The following is an 18,688-nucleotide window of genomic DNA, read 5'->3' as shown; positions in this document are numbered from 1 at the left end:
GCTTGCATTGTGGTGTGAAAGACTCTATGAGCTAGAAGCATTGGTAAGTACCCAATGACAATTCTTATCTATTGCTTCTTCCGATTGTGAATGGGTAGAGTTCTCTTGTGAGGTGAGGCAGCCCATAAAAATTACTTATCAGACTGTGAGAGTTGAAGAAACTCTAAACTTTATTGGGATTTGAAGGTTATTTCTAAATCAGTTTATGCATGACGGAGCTTTGTGGAGTGTGGCTTCACAGTTGTACAAAGCCAAGAGAAAAGAAGATGAGTCAATGAGAGATTTTATTTTATGAACTCTCGTTGTGCTCTACATGAGCACTTTTCCAATCAATTTCTTGATTGATTGGAAAAGTGCTCATGTAGATATATTAATCAATTGCTTGATTGATATATCCACGGATTAAACATGAACATATCCATAATTTTTTGGTCATTAGAGGTATCACCACATGGGCTAATGCCATCTAACTTGAGGATAGTTTGATGATAAAGGGAGTAAGAGCTTCAAAATCTTAGTCTATTACATCAGTAGCTAGTGGTCTTAGCACCAACACTTCAAAAACTATATCTAAAGGTAATACTTTAGTGGAAATACCTTGGATTGAGTTTCTTAAGAGCCCTCCAAGAGGAAAAGAAGGCTACCAAACCTGCAAATAATGCATTCATTACTCAAGGAGCTACATTGGTGTTCCATTTGCCGTCATGGACATACCACTAGCGAATGTCCAATTTTAAGAACTTGTTTTATAATGGTAATTATAGATTTTGTGGGTGCTACGGTCACGAAGTCTAAGTTTGCCAAACTATTGCGAATACAACAAGACCATAGCTAGCATTTCCAGCACCGCTAAATGCTATCCCTTAGTCCTATATTAAGTCAAGAAATGGTTGAACATCCCACGCAATAACTCCTAACAAAAAAGGTCAGGCACCATGCACCCAATGTGTCATTACCTCCACCAGTCTTAGGATTGCAACCACCTTCACCAAGGGTGACACCTCTTAATAAAGTAAGCTTGAAGGATCCTATTGATTACCAAGAATATGAGGTGGATGTGGAAACCACCCCTCACCTCTTTGAGGATCCTACATAGCTTTATCCCCACTATTATGTAGTGGGGATAAAGCTACATACCAAGAATATGAGGTGGATGTGGAAACCACTCCCCACCTCTTTGCAATGGGAAGGGGAAGGGAAAATAACACCACAGCTAGAAGAAAGCTTCTTCAAGGTTCCCATCGAGTCTCAATACTCCCTTTGAAGTTTTGTCAATGCAACCAAGCGGTGCCCTCAAACATGCTACTCGCTACTTTTTTTTACAAGGAGCATTGGATTAAGGACTTGCCTAACAAGATTGTGGTGACAAGCCCACAGATGGGACACATCATCACACCCCTAAATATGATTGGGGTAAGAAATCAAACTCAAAGGCATATTCTAAAAAAACTAGACCACACATCTGAATGCTATCACGTGGCTAAAAGCCCAAAACCAAGATTTTTGTGAGCAAAGATCTATGAGGATCCCACATAGCTTTATCCCCACTATTATGTAGTGGATGGGAGAGGACAATTTAACAATTTGTTGCAATGGGAAGGGGAAGGGACAATAACACCACAGCTAGAAGAAAGCTTCTTCAAGGTTCCCATCGAGTTTCAATACTCCCTTTGAAGTTTTGTCAATGCAACCAAGCGGTGCCCTCAAACATGCTACTCGCTACTTTTTTTTACAAGGAGCATTGGATTAAGGACTTGCCTAACAAGATTGTGGTGACAAGCCCACAGATGGGACACATCATCACACCCCTAAATATGATTGGGGTAAGAAATCAAACTCAAAGGCATATTCTAAAAAAACTAGACCACACATCTGAATGCTATCACGTGGCTAAAAGCCCAAAACCAAGATTTTTGTGAGCAAAGATCTATGGCTTCAGTAGAAAAATCTAAGAAGAAGAAGGGAAATAGGAGAAAAATGTACGTTAAGAATGAGAAAATGAAAGAAACCAAAAAGCCAAATCTTGGAATGCCTCAAGAGCCAATCTTCATTAGGGACCTAGATTAGGAATTGGACTCCTTGAACACAAGGGCTAATTCTGAACAAGGTAGGGAATACCCTCTAAAACAAGGGTACGGGGAAGGAGATCCCACGAGAATGTGTAATTCCTAAAACTAGATGACACATGACAAAACTTGGCTTTTATCCCTACTTGTAGAAGGAGATTGAGAAACTCTAAGAATCTAGTGATTTAGTTAGGAAAAGACAAGAGGAGAATGAACCAAAACCTAAGAAAGTAAGAGTCTCAGATACTATATAGCCTAGTACCTTAATGTCTACTATCGAGATTGGCAAACCTCTAGGTTTGCCGAGTGTCATCATGGAAGAGACTAAGAAATCATCCTCTTATAGTTTGATCCTTGATTAGTTCAAGAAACAACTCTCATAAGGAGACCCTGAGCCTATCAGAGATGGATTTCTAGTCTCAACAACAATAGTTTATGGAAAGGAGCTCATGAATGCACCACTAAATATCCTTAAATTGTTGAATTTTATGGCCTCATGAAGTAGTATGACTATAACTACTTGATTGAGTGGAGATCTTGAATTGTTTGAAGTGATGAGAGATATCCTCAATGGAGAACTCAATGTCAAATTACTATTATTTACGGACATGCATAAGGCATGTCCCCAATGTATCATGGAGACACCTCCTGTTGTACCTTAATCATCAATAGTCGCAATGGAGAAGAGAACGTACCAAATCTACATTTAAAAATCCACTTAACAAATTGGGACAATACTTTGAAGGTAATGATTCTAACACACTACTACCAGTCTCACCAACAAGGGAATCATAGTGATTGGATTTCTAGATGGTGGTACAGGAGTGAGTATAACAAATTGGGACAATACTTTAAAGGTAGTGATTCTAACACACTACTACCAGTTCACCGACAAGGGAATCATAGTGATTGGATTTCTAGATGGTGGTACAGGAGTGAGTATAACAAATTGGGACAATACTTTAAAGGTAGTGATTCTAACACACTACTACTAGTCACCGACAAGGGCCTCATAGTGATTGGATTCCTAGATGCTAGTACACTAAGAAATGGTGGGAGAAAATGGCCAAGCCATGTCTAGAAGTCTTAGACATCATTATGAAGATTGTTAACGAAACTGTCGCCAAATTTATTGGGATGCTATGAGATTTAAAGAGAGGTTCTTAAACATCATGTTAACATACCTTCATTGGTATGAACTCTTTTAAATAACCCCAATCATATGAAATGATCTTAGGATGTCTATTCATGAGAGATCCAAAGATGGTACATGACTGGTCTAAGAATCATGTCTACCTCCAATTTGATGACAAAATTTAGGTTGATTGGTCATGTACATCTTATGGGGTAGTTGAGGACTTTTCAAAAACTATTTAGACACCACCGCTTATTTAGCCCCTTTGTAATAATATTGTTATGCTTGTAGAGAAGAGGCTGTTGGAGGGAAGGATCCAGCCCATAGGGATGCTGACAAACAAGATATTGATCCTGAAGATGATCTAAACTAGATACATATGATGTCCACAATCAATAGCTCCGAAACTAAAGGATCTACATGGGTTACACATAATGGTAGTGAGGAGTTCCCTATGGTTTTTCCACTATGAATGATTGGTGCTCTATCTTTTGATGTCGTGGAGATCAGTTATATTGAACTTGAGTCCACATGGGATAGCACAAGCACCAATAGTGGTAATGAGGAGTCTGAAATAGAGATTGAAAATGACACAAACTCTTGGGTTATCCCAGAAGAAAAAAAGAGTTGATAACATCAAAAGAACCTACAAGAAGTAGCTCCAAATCTAATACAAATTTCTAATCTAAAGAAAGGGGAGAATATCCAAAGATACTGGAATGTAAATGCAATGCAGTGAATCATCATATAAGGCTACAAGAAAGAACAACTACCAACTAATGGCTCCATTACATGGGTGTAGTAGACTTACAATGAAAGTTTATAGACAATTGGGGAGAGGCATTGCAAAAGGTAAAGTATTGTAGACCACCCTTGATTGATATAGCTAAGGTGGAAGTTTTTGATGCACCAAAATTGAGTTGCTCAGCCAAAAGAAAACAAAATCGTGAACTTGCATAGAAGGAACGGGAGGCTAAAGTTGTAGCTAAAGGAGCTAACAAAGGAAAAGAAAATGAGCCTAATTTACACTCACCACCTGAGTATTACAAGTCCTATACAATAGGGCAATGCAAGTTAGTATTTTATAATTCCAAAGGTAACCCCACAAGTGAGAGTGGAGGAGTATATGAACGGGCTTGTATGGTGAAGAAAGTAGACTTAGCTGAACCAGGAGAAGCTCCTAAGCCTATCTGCAAAGCCAAGGACTTAAATAAGGTGTAGGAGGCTAAACTTTTAGCTATCCTTAAGGAGTATAGGGATGTCTTTGCATGGACATACCATGATATGAAGGGAGCTCTTGCAAAGGTGTTACAACACACCATCCCCATGGTATGCGATGCGAAACTAGTCGAACATGGATCCTATTCAATGAATCCCAAATATGCAAGAATTTTGAAGGCATAGATTAATAAACTCATTAAGTGTGGACTCATCTATGAGGTTGAATACTTAGAATGGGTCTCACCCATTATGGTTGTGTCCAAGAAGAATGGAAAACTTAGAGTGTGTGTTGATCTCAAGAAAGTGAATATTTCCATGCAGAAGGATCACTACCCCTGTTCATATTCAGAACATGTTCTTGAACGAGCTGCAAGCAAGGAGGCTTATAGCTTTTTGGATGGATATTCAAGCTATAATCAAATTTTTATTACACCTAAGGACCAAGAAAAAATAGCTTTTGTCACTGAGCATGGTGTGCATGCTTATAGAGTTATGCCATTTGTTCTAACTAATGCACCAACCACATTCCAAAAACTTATGAATAGTTCTTTTAAGGACTTCTTAAGAAAGTGTTTGAAGCTTTCTTGGATGCTTTGTGCATTCATTTATCTTGGAAAGAGTACCTATCTTACCTAAAAAGGGTTTTTGAAAGGTGTCAATTTTATCACGTATCCTTAAATCCTTACAAATGCCAATTGTTAGTGAAACACGGAGTTATTCCTGAGCATATAGTGTCCAAAAATGGTATTTCTACTTATAAGATCAAAATTAAGGTAATCTTGGAATTACCCCTACCAACAAACTATAAGGAAGTCAAAAGATTCGTGGGGCCATGGTAGCTACTACCGTCGGTTTATTCTTTTCTATGAAGAAATAGCTTGTCCTTTGTACAAGTTGTCGATTGTATTTATATGGACCAAGAAGTTTCAACAAGATTACGGCATGCTGTGAAGCAAGTCTTGGCCATAGATTCAATCTTCGGGCACCTTACTAGGATCTCATCTTTCATGTATAAATTAATGCCTCTGATTTTGCAATTGCATGTGTCCTAGCACAGCTAGGGGAACACAAATCAGACTATCCTATTAGTTTTTCAAGTTGGAAACTAGATGAGGGTGAAATAAATTACACCACCACCACTAAGCATGAAGGGTTAGCAATGGTTTATGCTATAAAGAAATTTTGACATTACCTTCTTTGCTAATAGATTTGTTTTCTATGATGAACATCAAGCCGTGTTGTATCTAGTAAACAAACCATGGTCCATGGTAAGGTTCACAAGGTGGTTATTGATTATTCTTGAGTTTGATTTTATAGTAGTGAAGCCTAGCAAGGAACATGTCATGTAAAATCATCTATCCTTCATACTAATGGTGAAGCACCAATCGAAGTTAATGACGAGTTACTGGATGCCCTAAGAATTCATGATACCCTGCTTAAGGGTGGCAATGACTGAGAGACTGGAGGATAACATGTTGGCCAATCACATGTTCATTTTTGAATAACTAGAGGAAGAAAGACAAATTACTATGTAGAACATGCTAACAGAAAAGGATCAACGAGAAACATGGTTTGATGATAATCTTGAGGATAAGGAAATAAAAGAGGGAGAGCTTGTACTTATGTATGGAGTCTAAAAATGAAAAGTAGAAACTAAAATATATCGGTAAAGGACCATTTTGAGTCTACAAAATAACACCTCATTGACAAGGTACTGTGCATGTTGAAACCCTTAACGGGGTCAAAACCATCGGCTTCCTTAATGGTAGTGAATTTAAAAAGTATTATGTTCCTCTTACTCAGGAAGCCTTGTGGGTCACACATGATAAGAAGGTTACTAAAAGGAAAAAGAAGAACTAAAAGAACCTCAAGCTCAAGAGGAGGCTAAATAAAGGCAAATCCAACAAGAACAACGTGAACCTATCCTTGGATACACACAAGCCTTTGTCGGACAGGTTGAAGGAGACATAAAGCAACACATAGCACCTGTACAAATATCCATTCAATTTCCTAGCCCTTATGGTAAAGTTCTTTATAATGCATTACTTGATATGGGGGCTAGTCATCACAATCGAATTTTCTTCAATGCATGGAACCAATTAGAAAAAACCTCAACTTGTAGATACCCCTTTAAAGGTGAAAGGTATCCATGGTAGAAATATAAGAATATGGCATAGTGGCAAGAGATATCAAGACAAAGCATAATAGACAATGAAATAGATACATAGTGGAGAGAATTTAAATTTTGATTATACCAAAGAAGTACAAGTGATGGTCACGGTTGTCCACTCGTGCGCTCTCAAGTAGAGCTTAGATGGAGATCTAGACACTCTGTATGGAGTATGTACAAAGTGTAGAAGGGGATGGATACTCACAAGTATTGGATGCCTTAGCTCATGGAAACCATGTCCATATATAGTACTATAGGCGATGGGGTAGATGCGTAAACAATGTGGGTGGTTACACAACATAGACACGGTCATCGCTCGCATATCAAGAACGTGGTGCACCGACCACAAACCACTCACCACTAATGATGGACCTGGTATCCGAGGGAATATTTCTCATACCACTGTCGGACTCCAGCTAACGCTCGTACCCCTGACCATCTCCTAACCATCATCAATGGTCAAAATAATGACCCCATCGGTGTCTAAGCCGAGGTTCCCACTAAAGGCATATGCACCATGGTTACTCCTCATAATGGGGTTCTAACAAATGTGCATTATACATCAAAGTGAGATACATGCTGAGAGGTAGGAGTTGAGTGTAAACTAACAAGAAATACCAAGGTTCTTGGGCTACTGTAAATAGAGAAATATTGTGATAACAACAAGCACTTGGTGGGAGACTTCCTAGTAGTTATGCCTACAAAAACATTACTTGAATTAGTAATACTTGTTTGTACATGGACAAAGGCTACTGGATGTATGATTGACTCGTCAACACGATGTGTCTCTATGGGTGAAGCCATGGTTGAACATCTTACTCATAAACCCCTACCACCTCTCACTATTATCGAGATTTACAACGAGAAGGAAGCTTCAACATTGACAAAATCGAAGGAAACTCCCAAAACTTTTACACCCATAAGACAAACACCTGTATGTCAAAAGGATGACCAAATACAACGAGCTATAAAAAAGTGGCAACCCAAATCTACCTTGAAATGGGTTCCCAAAATTTCTCCATCTCTACCACCATAACCACTAAAACGAAGAGGACCTCAATACAATAATCGATGAAGGAAGCCCAAATTACAAGTCACCCAAAAATGGATACCCAAATTCTTATTCAAATCTCAAGGCTGTACTACGAGGGTAACCATTGCATTTGGATACCAAAACATAGATGGATACAACTAGTCTCATTTCCACCGTGTACAAATTTCCAAATCTCCTCATCATCAGAGATGGATAAAGGCTTCAATAGCTCAAATGAGAATAAAGGGAAAACTCTTCCAAAATGTGATGGATAAGATGGGCAACAAGTCATTACTAGTAAGGAGGGGTATGTTAATAATCTCTTCACATACATCCCCAATAATTTTCCAAATCACTTCAAAATAGGCTATATTGATGCAACCCACTTTTAAGGCACTTCGAGGTAGTGAAGGGAGTATGTGAGGCTCCTTATATCCCCCCTAACGAACTAAAGTGCCTTATAAACACGTTGAAATACACACACACACACACACACACATGTATATAAGATGTCAACGTATATAAACACGTTGAAACACACACACACACACACACACACACACACACACACATGTATATAAGATGTCAACATATTTTCATCCATGCTACAATGATCCCATTGCCTAAAGGTCACCCCAAAGAGACCAAAGTGCCTCCTCTAGAAAAAGAAGAATTGAAGAGGGTTGTAATAGAACCTTTATAAATCATAGCAGAGACCATAGATTTGATGGAAAAGTTTGGATTTGGATCTCTAGAACATGTGACAAAGAAGAGAGTGACCAGATGCTTGCCCCATCACCTTTGACTTATGCAAAGGGGCAACACCACAAAGGAGGTACCTAGTACTCCAACTCTATAAGAACCTAGAACATGTGACAAAGAAGAGAGTGACCAGATGCTTGCCCCATCACCTTTGACTTATGCAAAGGGGCAACACCACAAAGGAGGTACCTAGTACTCCAACTCTATAAGAACCTACCACCTTATAAGTGCATGAGGAAGCCACTGTCGCCATTGCATGCCACTAGAGGAGCCTATAGCGTTGAGTGAGGCACAACTCCAACTCTATAAGAACCTACCACCTTATAAGTGCATGAGGAAGCCACTGTCGCCATTGCATGCCACTAGAGGAGCCTATACCTAGTACTCCAACTCTATAAGAACCTACCACCTTATAAGTGCATGAGGAAGCCACTGTCGCCATTGCATGCCACTAGAGGAGCCTATAGCGTTGAGTGAGGCACAAAGCTAGAAGGATAGCCATCCTTTGCTCTCTAGAACATGTGACAAAGAAGAGAGTGACCAGATGCTTGCCCCATCACCACAAAGGAGGTACCTAGTACTCCAACTCTATAAGAACCTACCACCTTATAAGTGTATGCATATTAGAGCACACAACTTAGAGATTCACCAAAGATGGTGATCATACGAGACATAAGGAGGTATTTGATTAAGTGTGTGAGGCCCTAGGAGAATGAAATGAGGTTGCCAAGACCAATCTAACGCTAGACAATCAGACTAGAGATTTGTACAAAACTCTCATAATCGAGGTTCAAAAATGAGGCTTAGATTTAATTGGCCCTATTAATCTTGCTGCACGTGGCGCATAAGCACGTTTAAAAATTGTTACCACAAATTATGTAACCAAATGGGCTGAATCAAGAGCTTCTTCACAAAAAGTGGATGCCATGGGTAAACTGCTAAGTTTCTCTATGGGAACATCATTACCTTCATTGGATGTCGATTTGAGCTAGTGAGTGATCAAGGTAACAATTTCATAACACTTTTATCAAAAATCTCACTAGAGCACATTCATGATCACACACCCTTGAAGTCCACACCATATTATCCACAAGAAAATAACCAAGCAAGGAGAACTAACAAGGGTCTTATTTTGCTATTGACAAATACTATTGAGGCTCGATGAACTGATTGGGACTCTTAGCTCACAATGATTTTATGGGCCTATCACACATCATATAAAGTTGAAATTGGTTACACATACTTTAAATGGTGTATGTACTTTAGGTAGTAATGCCTTGGAAGTTCATGATCCCCAAGTTAAGGTTAGCTATAATTGCAGATCTTAATGGCAATGAATTAGTTGACTGGTTGTTTATTTTAGAACAACTTGAAGAGGAAAGACAAATTATAGTGCAAAACTTGTTGACAAAGAAAGACCGTAGAAAGAAGTGGTTTAAAGGAAATCAAGAAAGGAGATATTATACTTATGTATGGGGTCTATAGGGAAAAGAAAAATCTTAAATACATTGGAAAGGGACCATTTAGTGTTTGTGAAGTTACATCACAAAGTACTATACGTGTTGAGACTCTTGATGAAGTTGAGACTCTCGGTTTCCTTAATGCTTGTAAGTTTAAGAAATACTATAAACGTCTTACCAAAGAATCCTCTTGTGATTCTCATGACAAACAAGCTACCAAAGAAAGTGCCATGCATAAGAAGATCCAAGAACAAGAGGAACCAAGGGAAAGACAAGAAAAACTTTGAGAAAGCTGAGAAGAAAATCTTAGACTTGCTACACAATCTTATGTTGGTAAGGTAATCGACAACATGGATGATCACATTCCAACTCTCAAAAGACCCATTAAATTGCCTAGCCCCTATGGTAAAGTGTCTTGTAATGCTATGCTTGACATGAGTGCTATTCACAATCTACTCTCCTTTGCTACACGGAATCACTTAGGTAAACCTCAACTTGAAAAATCTAACATGAGAATAGAGGATGTAAGTGGCAAAAATATAAAAATACTTGGTTCTCTTACAACCATCATCTATCGTGATAACAATAGCTTTCTGCTCATGCTACCTGTGCAGGAGCTTTAAAATAATATGTCATTCTAGGCATTAACTATCATTAGCAGGCATTAATGATCTTTTCCACTTTTCCCTATTTGAGAGTTATCTCTGTTAATCAAGTAATTCCAGACTCCTTAGTACTTAGGGTCATTAGCACATTTTTCTTTTAACTGAGCCAACAACTCACTTTCTAGTTAAGTAAAACTCAACTCATTTATCATGGGTGCTCGACTGAAAGTTTCTGCCCATGACCTTAAATTTTTCTTTTTATATATTTGATTTGAAAATCGAACTCTTGTAGGACTTCAACCTATCTATCATTCCTACCTTTTAACTCCTTTTGAGTACTTATTCATTGAGACTTTCATGGTTAGACAATACTTCCAAATTGGCACTATACAAATAATGAATTCACTTTTTAAAAGCATGCACAATTGCAAATAGTTCTTTTTCATACGTTGAATAATTACTTTGAGCTTTGTTTAACTTTTACTTTCAAATAATTTAGATTTTTTTGGGGTAAATAATTTATTTTTCTTCTATAATTGAAATACTTTTCTAAGGTGCTCGATATGTTCTTGTTCATTTTGACTAAAGAATAATATATCATCAATAAAAACCACCACAGATTTTCTTAAATATAGAAGTAGCGAGAGCATTAGCTAGACCAAAAGGCATAACTAAAAACTCAAAGTGCCCAAAATATGTCCTAAATCCTTTTTTTGGAACGTGTTCAGTTCTAACTTGTACTTGATGATATCCAAACTTTAAATCTATCTTACTAAAATATTTAGTACCTTTGAATTGATGAAATAACTCATCTATCCTAGAAATAGGAAACTTATTTTTTATTATAATTAAATTTAATCCATAATAATATATGCATAAGCGCATATATATGCATCTTTTTTGTTTACCAATAATATTGGTGAAGTCTAGAGAGACTTACTTGGCCTAATAAAGCCTTGTTCTAAATATTTAGCAAACTTCTTTTCAACTTATTGTGTTTCTATGAAATTGATATGTCCCTCTATTTGGAGATAAACCTTTTGGCAATGTTTTTGGAAAGACATCTTTAAATTCTTCTAATTAATTGTTTAAAGTAGACTTAACTACTTCACAAATACTTGAATCAAAAATTTCACAATGGTTTTTAAACTCAGACATTGCATAACAGAAAAACATTTGTTCTATTCCATTCTCTTGATGAAGCTTTTGGAGCTCAATATCACATATCAAAGAAGAAGATAGTACATTGTGTTCTCCTTTGCAATGTAATAAATTTTCCTTTCTCCTCAAATGTTAGTGTATTATGCAAATAATTTCTCAAAAATGTTTTCCCCAATGAAAATAATTTAAGTGTGCATTCCTTTAGGCTTATCATTACCATTTCCAGTAAGTTCTTGTCCTTGGGACTTAGGAAAATTCATTTTATCATGTCCCGGCTCAAGACAAGAGAAACAAAGTTTTTCTTTAACCATGTTCTCAAAATCTTACTTTTTTAGAAACTTAATACAATTGGATTTTTGTTTTCTAAGAGGTTCTTCATTTTTCAATAAAAAACTCTTTCTTTTTTGAGAGCTAAAATTTTCTTCATGAGGCTTATATGATTTTTTTAAATCATTTTCTTTACGATTACCATTACCCATGTTATCATCAAAAGTTTTTACAAATTTTATAGCCTCATCTAAGTTTCTTGGTTGTTTGGAGTGAACTTCCTTCTTGTGCTCCCTTTTTAGGCCTTTAATGAAGCCTCTTACTTTTTAAATATTTTCTATTTCCTTAAGCTTTAAGACAGTTTCTTTGTAGCAAGCTATATATTGAGTGAGATTTAAATTCTTTTGTTCCATAGAACAATTATCCCACTCCTCCCAATTTCAGTCTTCTTCATTTTTAGGAAGATATTCCTTTAAGAATAATTCCTTAAATGAATCCCAAGAATCAGGTACTTGCCTAGCTTCTACTAAGCTCATCCACCCGTTTTGCCTTGTAAGGATAGGATAGCTTCAATTCGGTGGTTATGATCAGGCACATTTCTTAAAAGATGCAAATCTTGCCATTTTTGTAGAAAAATATGGACCGCATCTTTATTTCTCTCCTTCTCTTCTCCACTAAAAGTGGGTGCCTTTAGGTCTTTGAATACCATACCGTGGTCTGTAGTTTTGGGACCCTCTTCCACTATGGTTTCGTTCAATCCTTTTTCTAGAGTTTTTTTCCTTCCCTCATCAATGTTATTTTTAGATATTTATTTTAATCCCAATACTTCCCCTCGCATTAAGGAGCTAAGAATACCCATCATTTTCTCAAGTTTATTCTCTATATTATAGATGTTGCCTTTCATTCCTTCATTTCTATATCCTCATACTCATTAAGATCTAAATCTTGCATATCTATTTCATTTGTTTTTGTAATATCGTCTTCCATGTGGAAAGAGGACATTGGGTTTTCCCCCTTCTCCCCATTTTCATCCTTCCCACCTTGAGAAGCCATTTACTCTAACAATAAGAAAAATGGAAAGTTTCTTACGAAGCAAAAAAAAGATGCAACACAACGACCTTACTTGGTTGGGTAATTATGAATTATCTTTAATGATGTGAAGAATAATTTTGTTAATTCCACATTGTTGATATTTACTTCAATGATTCTTAAAGGTTCTCATATACTCCACTTAGTTCATGTAGAATCTCTAAAGTATGCCCAATTTATTAGGCAATAAGTATGCTCAATCAACTAGGCAAGAGGTATGCCCAATCTATTAGGTAATAAGTATTTGTATAGAGAAGATTTGAGAAAAATGAGGATTATGGAAATGAATATATAAGAGATTAAGGATTATCTTATGGAAATGGATAGAGAAGAGATGAAGGAGTAGATATTAGAGTTAGCAACAATGAGTAGCTTAATGGAAACACAAAAAAGAAATAACTTAGCTCTGATACCAATGTAATGCTTCTTGCATCAATAGCTTGAGGACTTGTAAGACTAGAACTTTGATTCTCCACCTAACCATATCCCAAATGGACCCTAAACACATGCTTATATAGGCATAGGTGATGCATGACCTTCCAACTTCAACCCCTTGACCTTTCAATGGCTAGGCATGGCCCTTTCACTATCCAATGCCTCCTTAACTTCCCCTAGAAGGGGGTGCCTACTTCTGTGGCCTTTGGGCTTTCCTTATGCACCAGCTACATCCCTTTTACATTGATCTTAATGCCTATTAACATTTGCTTTAGGTATTTTCAATTTGAAATCCCCTGAATATGCAAACATTTGCATATAAATATTCTTTTCTAGCCTTACCTTATAGTATTTTCTGTTAATCTCATAACACTGTGTTTGCAGAGATGAAGAGATACAAGGCTCAAGCTAAATCCAACCAAGTGTGCCTTTGCACTAAAATTAGAAACTATTTTGGGACATATAGTGTAAGCCCAAGGATTGGCCATAGATCCTACTAAAGCAACGGCCATATCCAAAATGTCCGCTCCACAAAACATCAAGCAACTTGAGTGGTTCCTTGGTAAAGTCAAGTGGCATGCTAGATTCTTAAAATATTTGGCACATGTGGCCAACCCACTGTATGCACTGTCCACTCAAGAAAGACGAAAAGTATGAATGGAACATGGAGTGTCAAGAAGAATTCCAATGGCTGAAGAGAATGGTATTAACTGCACCAATGCAGGTGATCACCCCAAACTGAAATGAGATATTCCATGTTTATGTAGATGCCTCATACAAAGAAGTGGGTGATGCACTAATGCAGGAGAAGCAAGAGGGGTACATGCAACCTACTCACTATGCAAGAAGCCCTCGCAAGGGTAGAAAGGAACTAGAGCACAATAGAGCAGGAAGCTCTCTCTGTGATTTATAATGTGAACAAATTTCGACACTACCTCATGGGAAATATATTTGTTTTCCACGTGGACCATCGATATCTTATTTATCTAGTGAACAAAGATTTCGGGTAGGAAAGATGGCAAGATGGATTCTCCTACTATAAGAATTTGAGTTCACCATCTAGAATACACCCAAAAAGAAAATTGCAATAGCAAATTTTATGTCGAGATTGGATTCTGGAGGACCGGCCCTAGATGGACTGGATGATCAACTCCCAAATGCCAACCTCTTCATGTGGTTAAAGTTGCAGAAGTGCAAGAGAATTGGTATTATGATATGATGCAGTTTCTAGAGGATGGAACATTCCTAGAAAAGTACACTACTGATAGAAAGAAGAGGGTTGCCTTAAGGAGCAAAATTTTTACCACCATGATTGCTGGACAATTGTACAAAAGAGGCATAGACTTGATCCTGTGCAAGTGAGTCTCGGATCAAGAGCATCAAGCGGTCCTAAGAGAAGCATGCTGCGACATTACAGGAGGACACATGGGTGGAGAAATTATAGCCTGAAAAATTTTACAAGCAAGCTTGTGTTGGTGGCCAACAGTCATGAGAGATGCCAATAGCGACGCAAAGCAATGTGACATCTGTTAGCAGATGGGTCAACTGGCGGTGATTCTGATAGATTGCCCATCTTCCCCATTCTGCCGTTGTTTCCATTTTATAAAGTGGGGATTGGATTCTATTGGACCAATCAAGCCACCCATGAAAGGCGACAAGTGTGAATACATAATTGTGGAAACTGATTACTTCACCAAAAGTAACCGGAAGTTAAAGCTCTAAAGAGAAATTCCATAGAAGAGGTAGTGAAGTTCCTCTTCAATGGCATCATTGCTAGGCATGGTTTTCCAATGGAGATAGTTAGTGACCACCAAGGCACTTCATGAACAAAGTAATGAAAGAGTTGATGGAAAGATACCTCATCAATCACAAGAAATTCTTAACCTATTACCCATAGTGCAATGGCCAGGCAGAACCCACCAACAAGGTTTTGATCGAAATTCTAAAGATCATAAATGCCAACGAAAATGATTGGGACCAAAACCTAGATGCCACCTCATTCCGCATGTCATACAAAGTCTCAACAGGGCAAACACTATTCAAGTTGGTATATGGACTAGAGACTGTAATGCCCATGGAATTTGTGGTCCCCAGTCTGAGAGTGGCCATCCAAGAGAAGCTACCAATGGAGGAATCCCGGGAGCATAGAATACAAGAGCTCTTAGCTTTAGAGGAGGAAAGGCAACTCAGCTCTCTACAGATAGAAATAGTGCAGAAGAGAAGGAAAGCCTGGATTGACAGACATCTCAAGCACAAAATTTTAAAACAAGGAGACCTGGTGTCAGTCTACAACTCTAAGCTGGGATCGCACCCTAGAAAGTGAGTGCCGATTGAAGATTGTAGAAGAGTGTGTTTTTAGTCCTATGTGAGCAATTGCTCAATTATGAACTTGTACTCATTCTGGAAGTAATACAAGAATAATGTTGCTTGAGTGAGTGAGTTATGTGGTGGCATGAAAGCAGAGCATGTGTGTGAGAAGCTCCAAGGCCGAGCGGTGTTCTAAGTATCCCTATGACCACACTCGATTTGGTGTTGGAATCCAGAAGCTTTGGCGGGTGGCTACATGTCTCCCATGGCATTGCTTGACTAGTCCGTCAACCTAGCTTACCATTTTGCTGAGAGGGAAAACAATGAGAAACAATAGTTTAGTTTTGATCACTCGATTTTAGGTCTTGTTGGGTGTTTTAACTTCCTTAGTCATCCATATAATTACTACAATCTCATGTGTACGTGACTCGTTCCAAATAAGACCTATTTTGTTTTCAACATTGACACCCAAACGAGGGATCAACTTTGTCTATAGTAGCTAGCAAGGGCTCTTAGTAAATGCACATGATAATCACCAAAAAACAAGGGATCAACTTTGTCCTAAAACAACCATATCATGGAAGAGTCAGTTTTACCATGGTTGGACGTGGGGTCTATGATGGACCTCTGTTTCTTCTAGGTGGATGGACCATAATTCCGATTCTTGGAGAAGAACCTACATATTTACCTCATTTTGATGAATTGGCTCCTTGTGAAACAAAGCCTAGTGAGTGAGGTTCACACGTTTTATCTCATTCTAGTGGATTGGCTCCTTGTGACTTGCAAGATTCACAATAAAAAACATGTAAACTATATACAGTGGACCTGCAAGATTCTCCAATTTTAGTAAACATACAAACTTAAAGGCTGAGGAATTTTGAATTTATAGGTTTTTATGGTTTGTTGAGAAAAATGAACATCTAGCCTAGCCCGAATATGAATCAAGTCTGCAAGAACAAATCAGAAAGATAGAGAGAGAGAGTTGTAGATGAAGAGGCTTAGTATAGATATGTGTCTTTTAGTGCAGGTTGTAAGCTTCATTTATGGATGTGTTGCTTTAGGGTTCGGTTATACTAATTATTTTTCGATTATTGTGCATAATATTCATGGTACTCTCCTCATGGAAGCGCGGACTATCCCTCATTACTTTGTGTCAAGGCAGCGTCAGGAGGAAGCCAAATGAGTGGGTTCCTTGTCAAACACACCCCCTACGCAGGGGGATTAAAAATAAACAAGCAGGCAGGGGAAGAATTGGAAGGTCGTTGGAGAAAGACCTCAGGGAAAGATGGCTACAAGCTGCAAGGCCTTAGTTGTAATGCTACTGGTATGTTCTTAGTACTAATACTACGTGTAATGATGGTGCAGCCTGCAGATATGGTAGATGCGGCATCTTCCTCATCTGCTGCTGTTGATGATTGCTCGGGGGGATTCGCCATCGATCCAACATTTCGCATTGGCAACAAGCTGTATGCAGGTCCTGCACACCCGTTAGCTGATAAGCAGCACAAAGTACTGGGGTACGAGTGCTCCTGGTGAGGAAACGTCAAGCTGCCTGGAGGATGGCCCTAAAAAATACAACATGTGGCGGGGTTTCACTCCGCCTCCTGGCAGCCCCGCCAACGTAACCAAATCAACCCCTCTGGCCATCACCAACACCAGCGCGCTCCATTGATGATGAAGACTCGTTACAGGGTACTGTAATAGCAAAGGCAGCACCGCCTCTACTAGTTTACAGGTTTGATTTCCGTCGCGACTCGTTCAAAGCCTCAATACGGCATTTTGTGCATTCGTTCATCGTCTTTGTACGTGTGATTGGTGTAGTTTCTTTTTCTTCTTTTTGTATAAGGAAACTGAGCACTACGTTTTGATAGACAACTCAGCTTACGCCATGAGAGTGGGATTTTGCTGTGCCCTCTTCCGCCCTCACGACACGCAACCCATGGCTTTCAAAATGTGCTTGGTTTCTGCAGCCACCAAATGTCACTCTTGTAACTCTACCATCTTTTAACAACGCAAGATCTCCCTTTTTGCTGAACTGATCCAAAGAAGGTCTCGAGATCTTCGTTCTTCTAACATTGCAACGTCTGTTGCTTTAGTGAACTCATCTCATAACCTCCGTTTCTCCTGCATGTTCAGGAAAAAGAAAAGAAGGAAGAACTAGAGTTTGCATGTTTTTTTTCTTCCTGTGAGAAGTTACAGCTTATTGATCTGCATTAGCGACTAAAGCATCGTGAACATTATCTTTTTATCGATCTCTCATGCTTAGACGGACTCTGAAGCTTGAATATGACGAGCATCAATCCTAAAATTCTAACAGTAAGCGTATCTGCCCCATTTATAAAGAACCAAAGTAAAGGATGCACTGCGCCAAACTGACAGGACACATAAGAGCTGCAAGACCTATTCTTCTTTCCGCCGCCTCCTCCTTCTTCTTCTCACTCTTCTTTGGGTGTGCTTCCACTCACAAATATCCTACGCTTGTGATACATGTGACATGCCTGCCCTGCTTCAATGTGACCACCAGGATTTCATAACTCTTACAAAAAGGAAGAGATGAAGGATCTTTCATTTTGTATGAATGTGAGATGCCCTGCCTTGAATGTGACCAGCATGATTAATCCATAGCTTCTACAAGACACATGGAAAGATAAATGCTTTCATATAAAATAGCCCCTAATGAAGGTTTTACCTAAAATCTAGTCACAAACTAGCCAAATATTCTATCTTCTAATTCTTTAATTCCAAAAGCGTTAATTCTATGAGTTGGACTAAGGCGATCAACAATAGCTCTTTGCGGGAAACCCCCCCTCTACTCTTCTCGTGGTGTTCTCCCATCGTTTCCATGGTTATGCATGCCGTACATCAACTCAGATTCTCTCATATACAAACTTATCGATTTATTTATTTAATCTCAAAAGAATTTAAAGTAAAATAATAAAATAATAGGTTGTGTACTTCCCCGATATATTTGAAGATG

The sequence above is a fragment of the Cibotium barometz genome, chromosome 49 (assembly GCF_041138505.1).
Source record: "Cibotium barometz isolate CiBa-2024 chromosome 49, ASM4113850v1, whole genome shotgun sequence".
Taxonomy (NCBI): domain Eukaryota; kingdom Viridiplantae; phylum Streptophyta; class Polypodiopsida; order Cyatheales; family Cibotiaceae; genus Cibotium; species Cibotium barometz.
The sequence above is the reverse complement of the archived record's forward strand: the minus strand, read 5'-3'. Positions refer to the sequence as shown.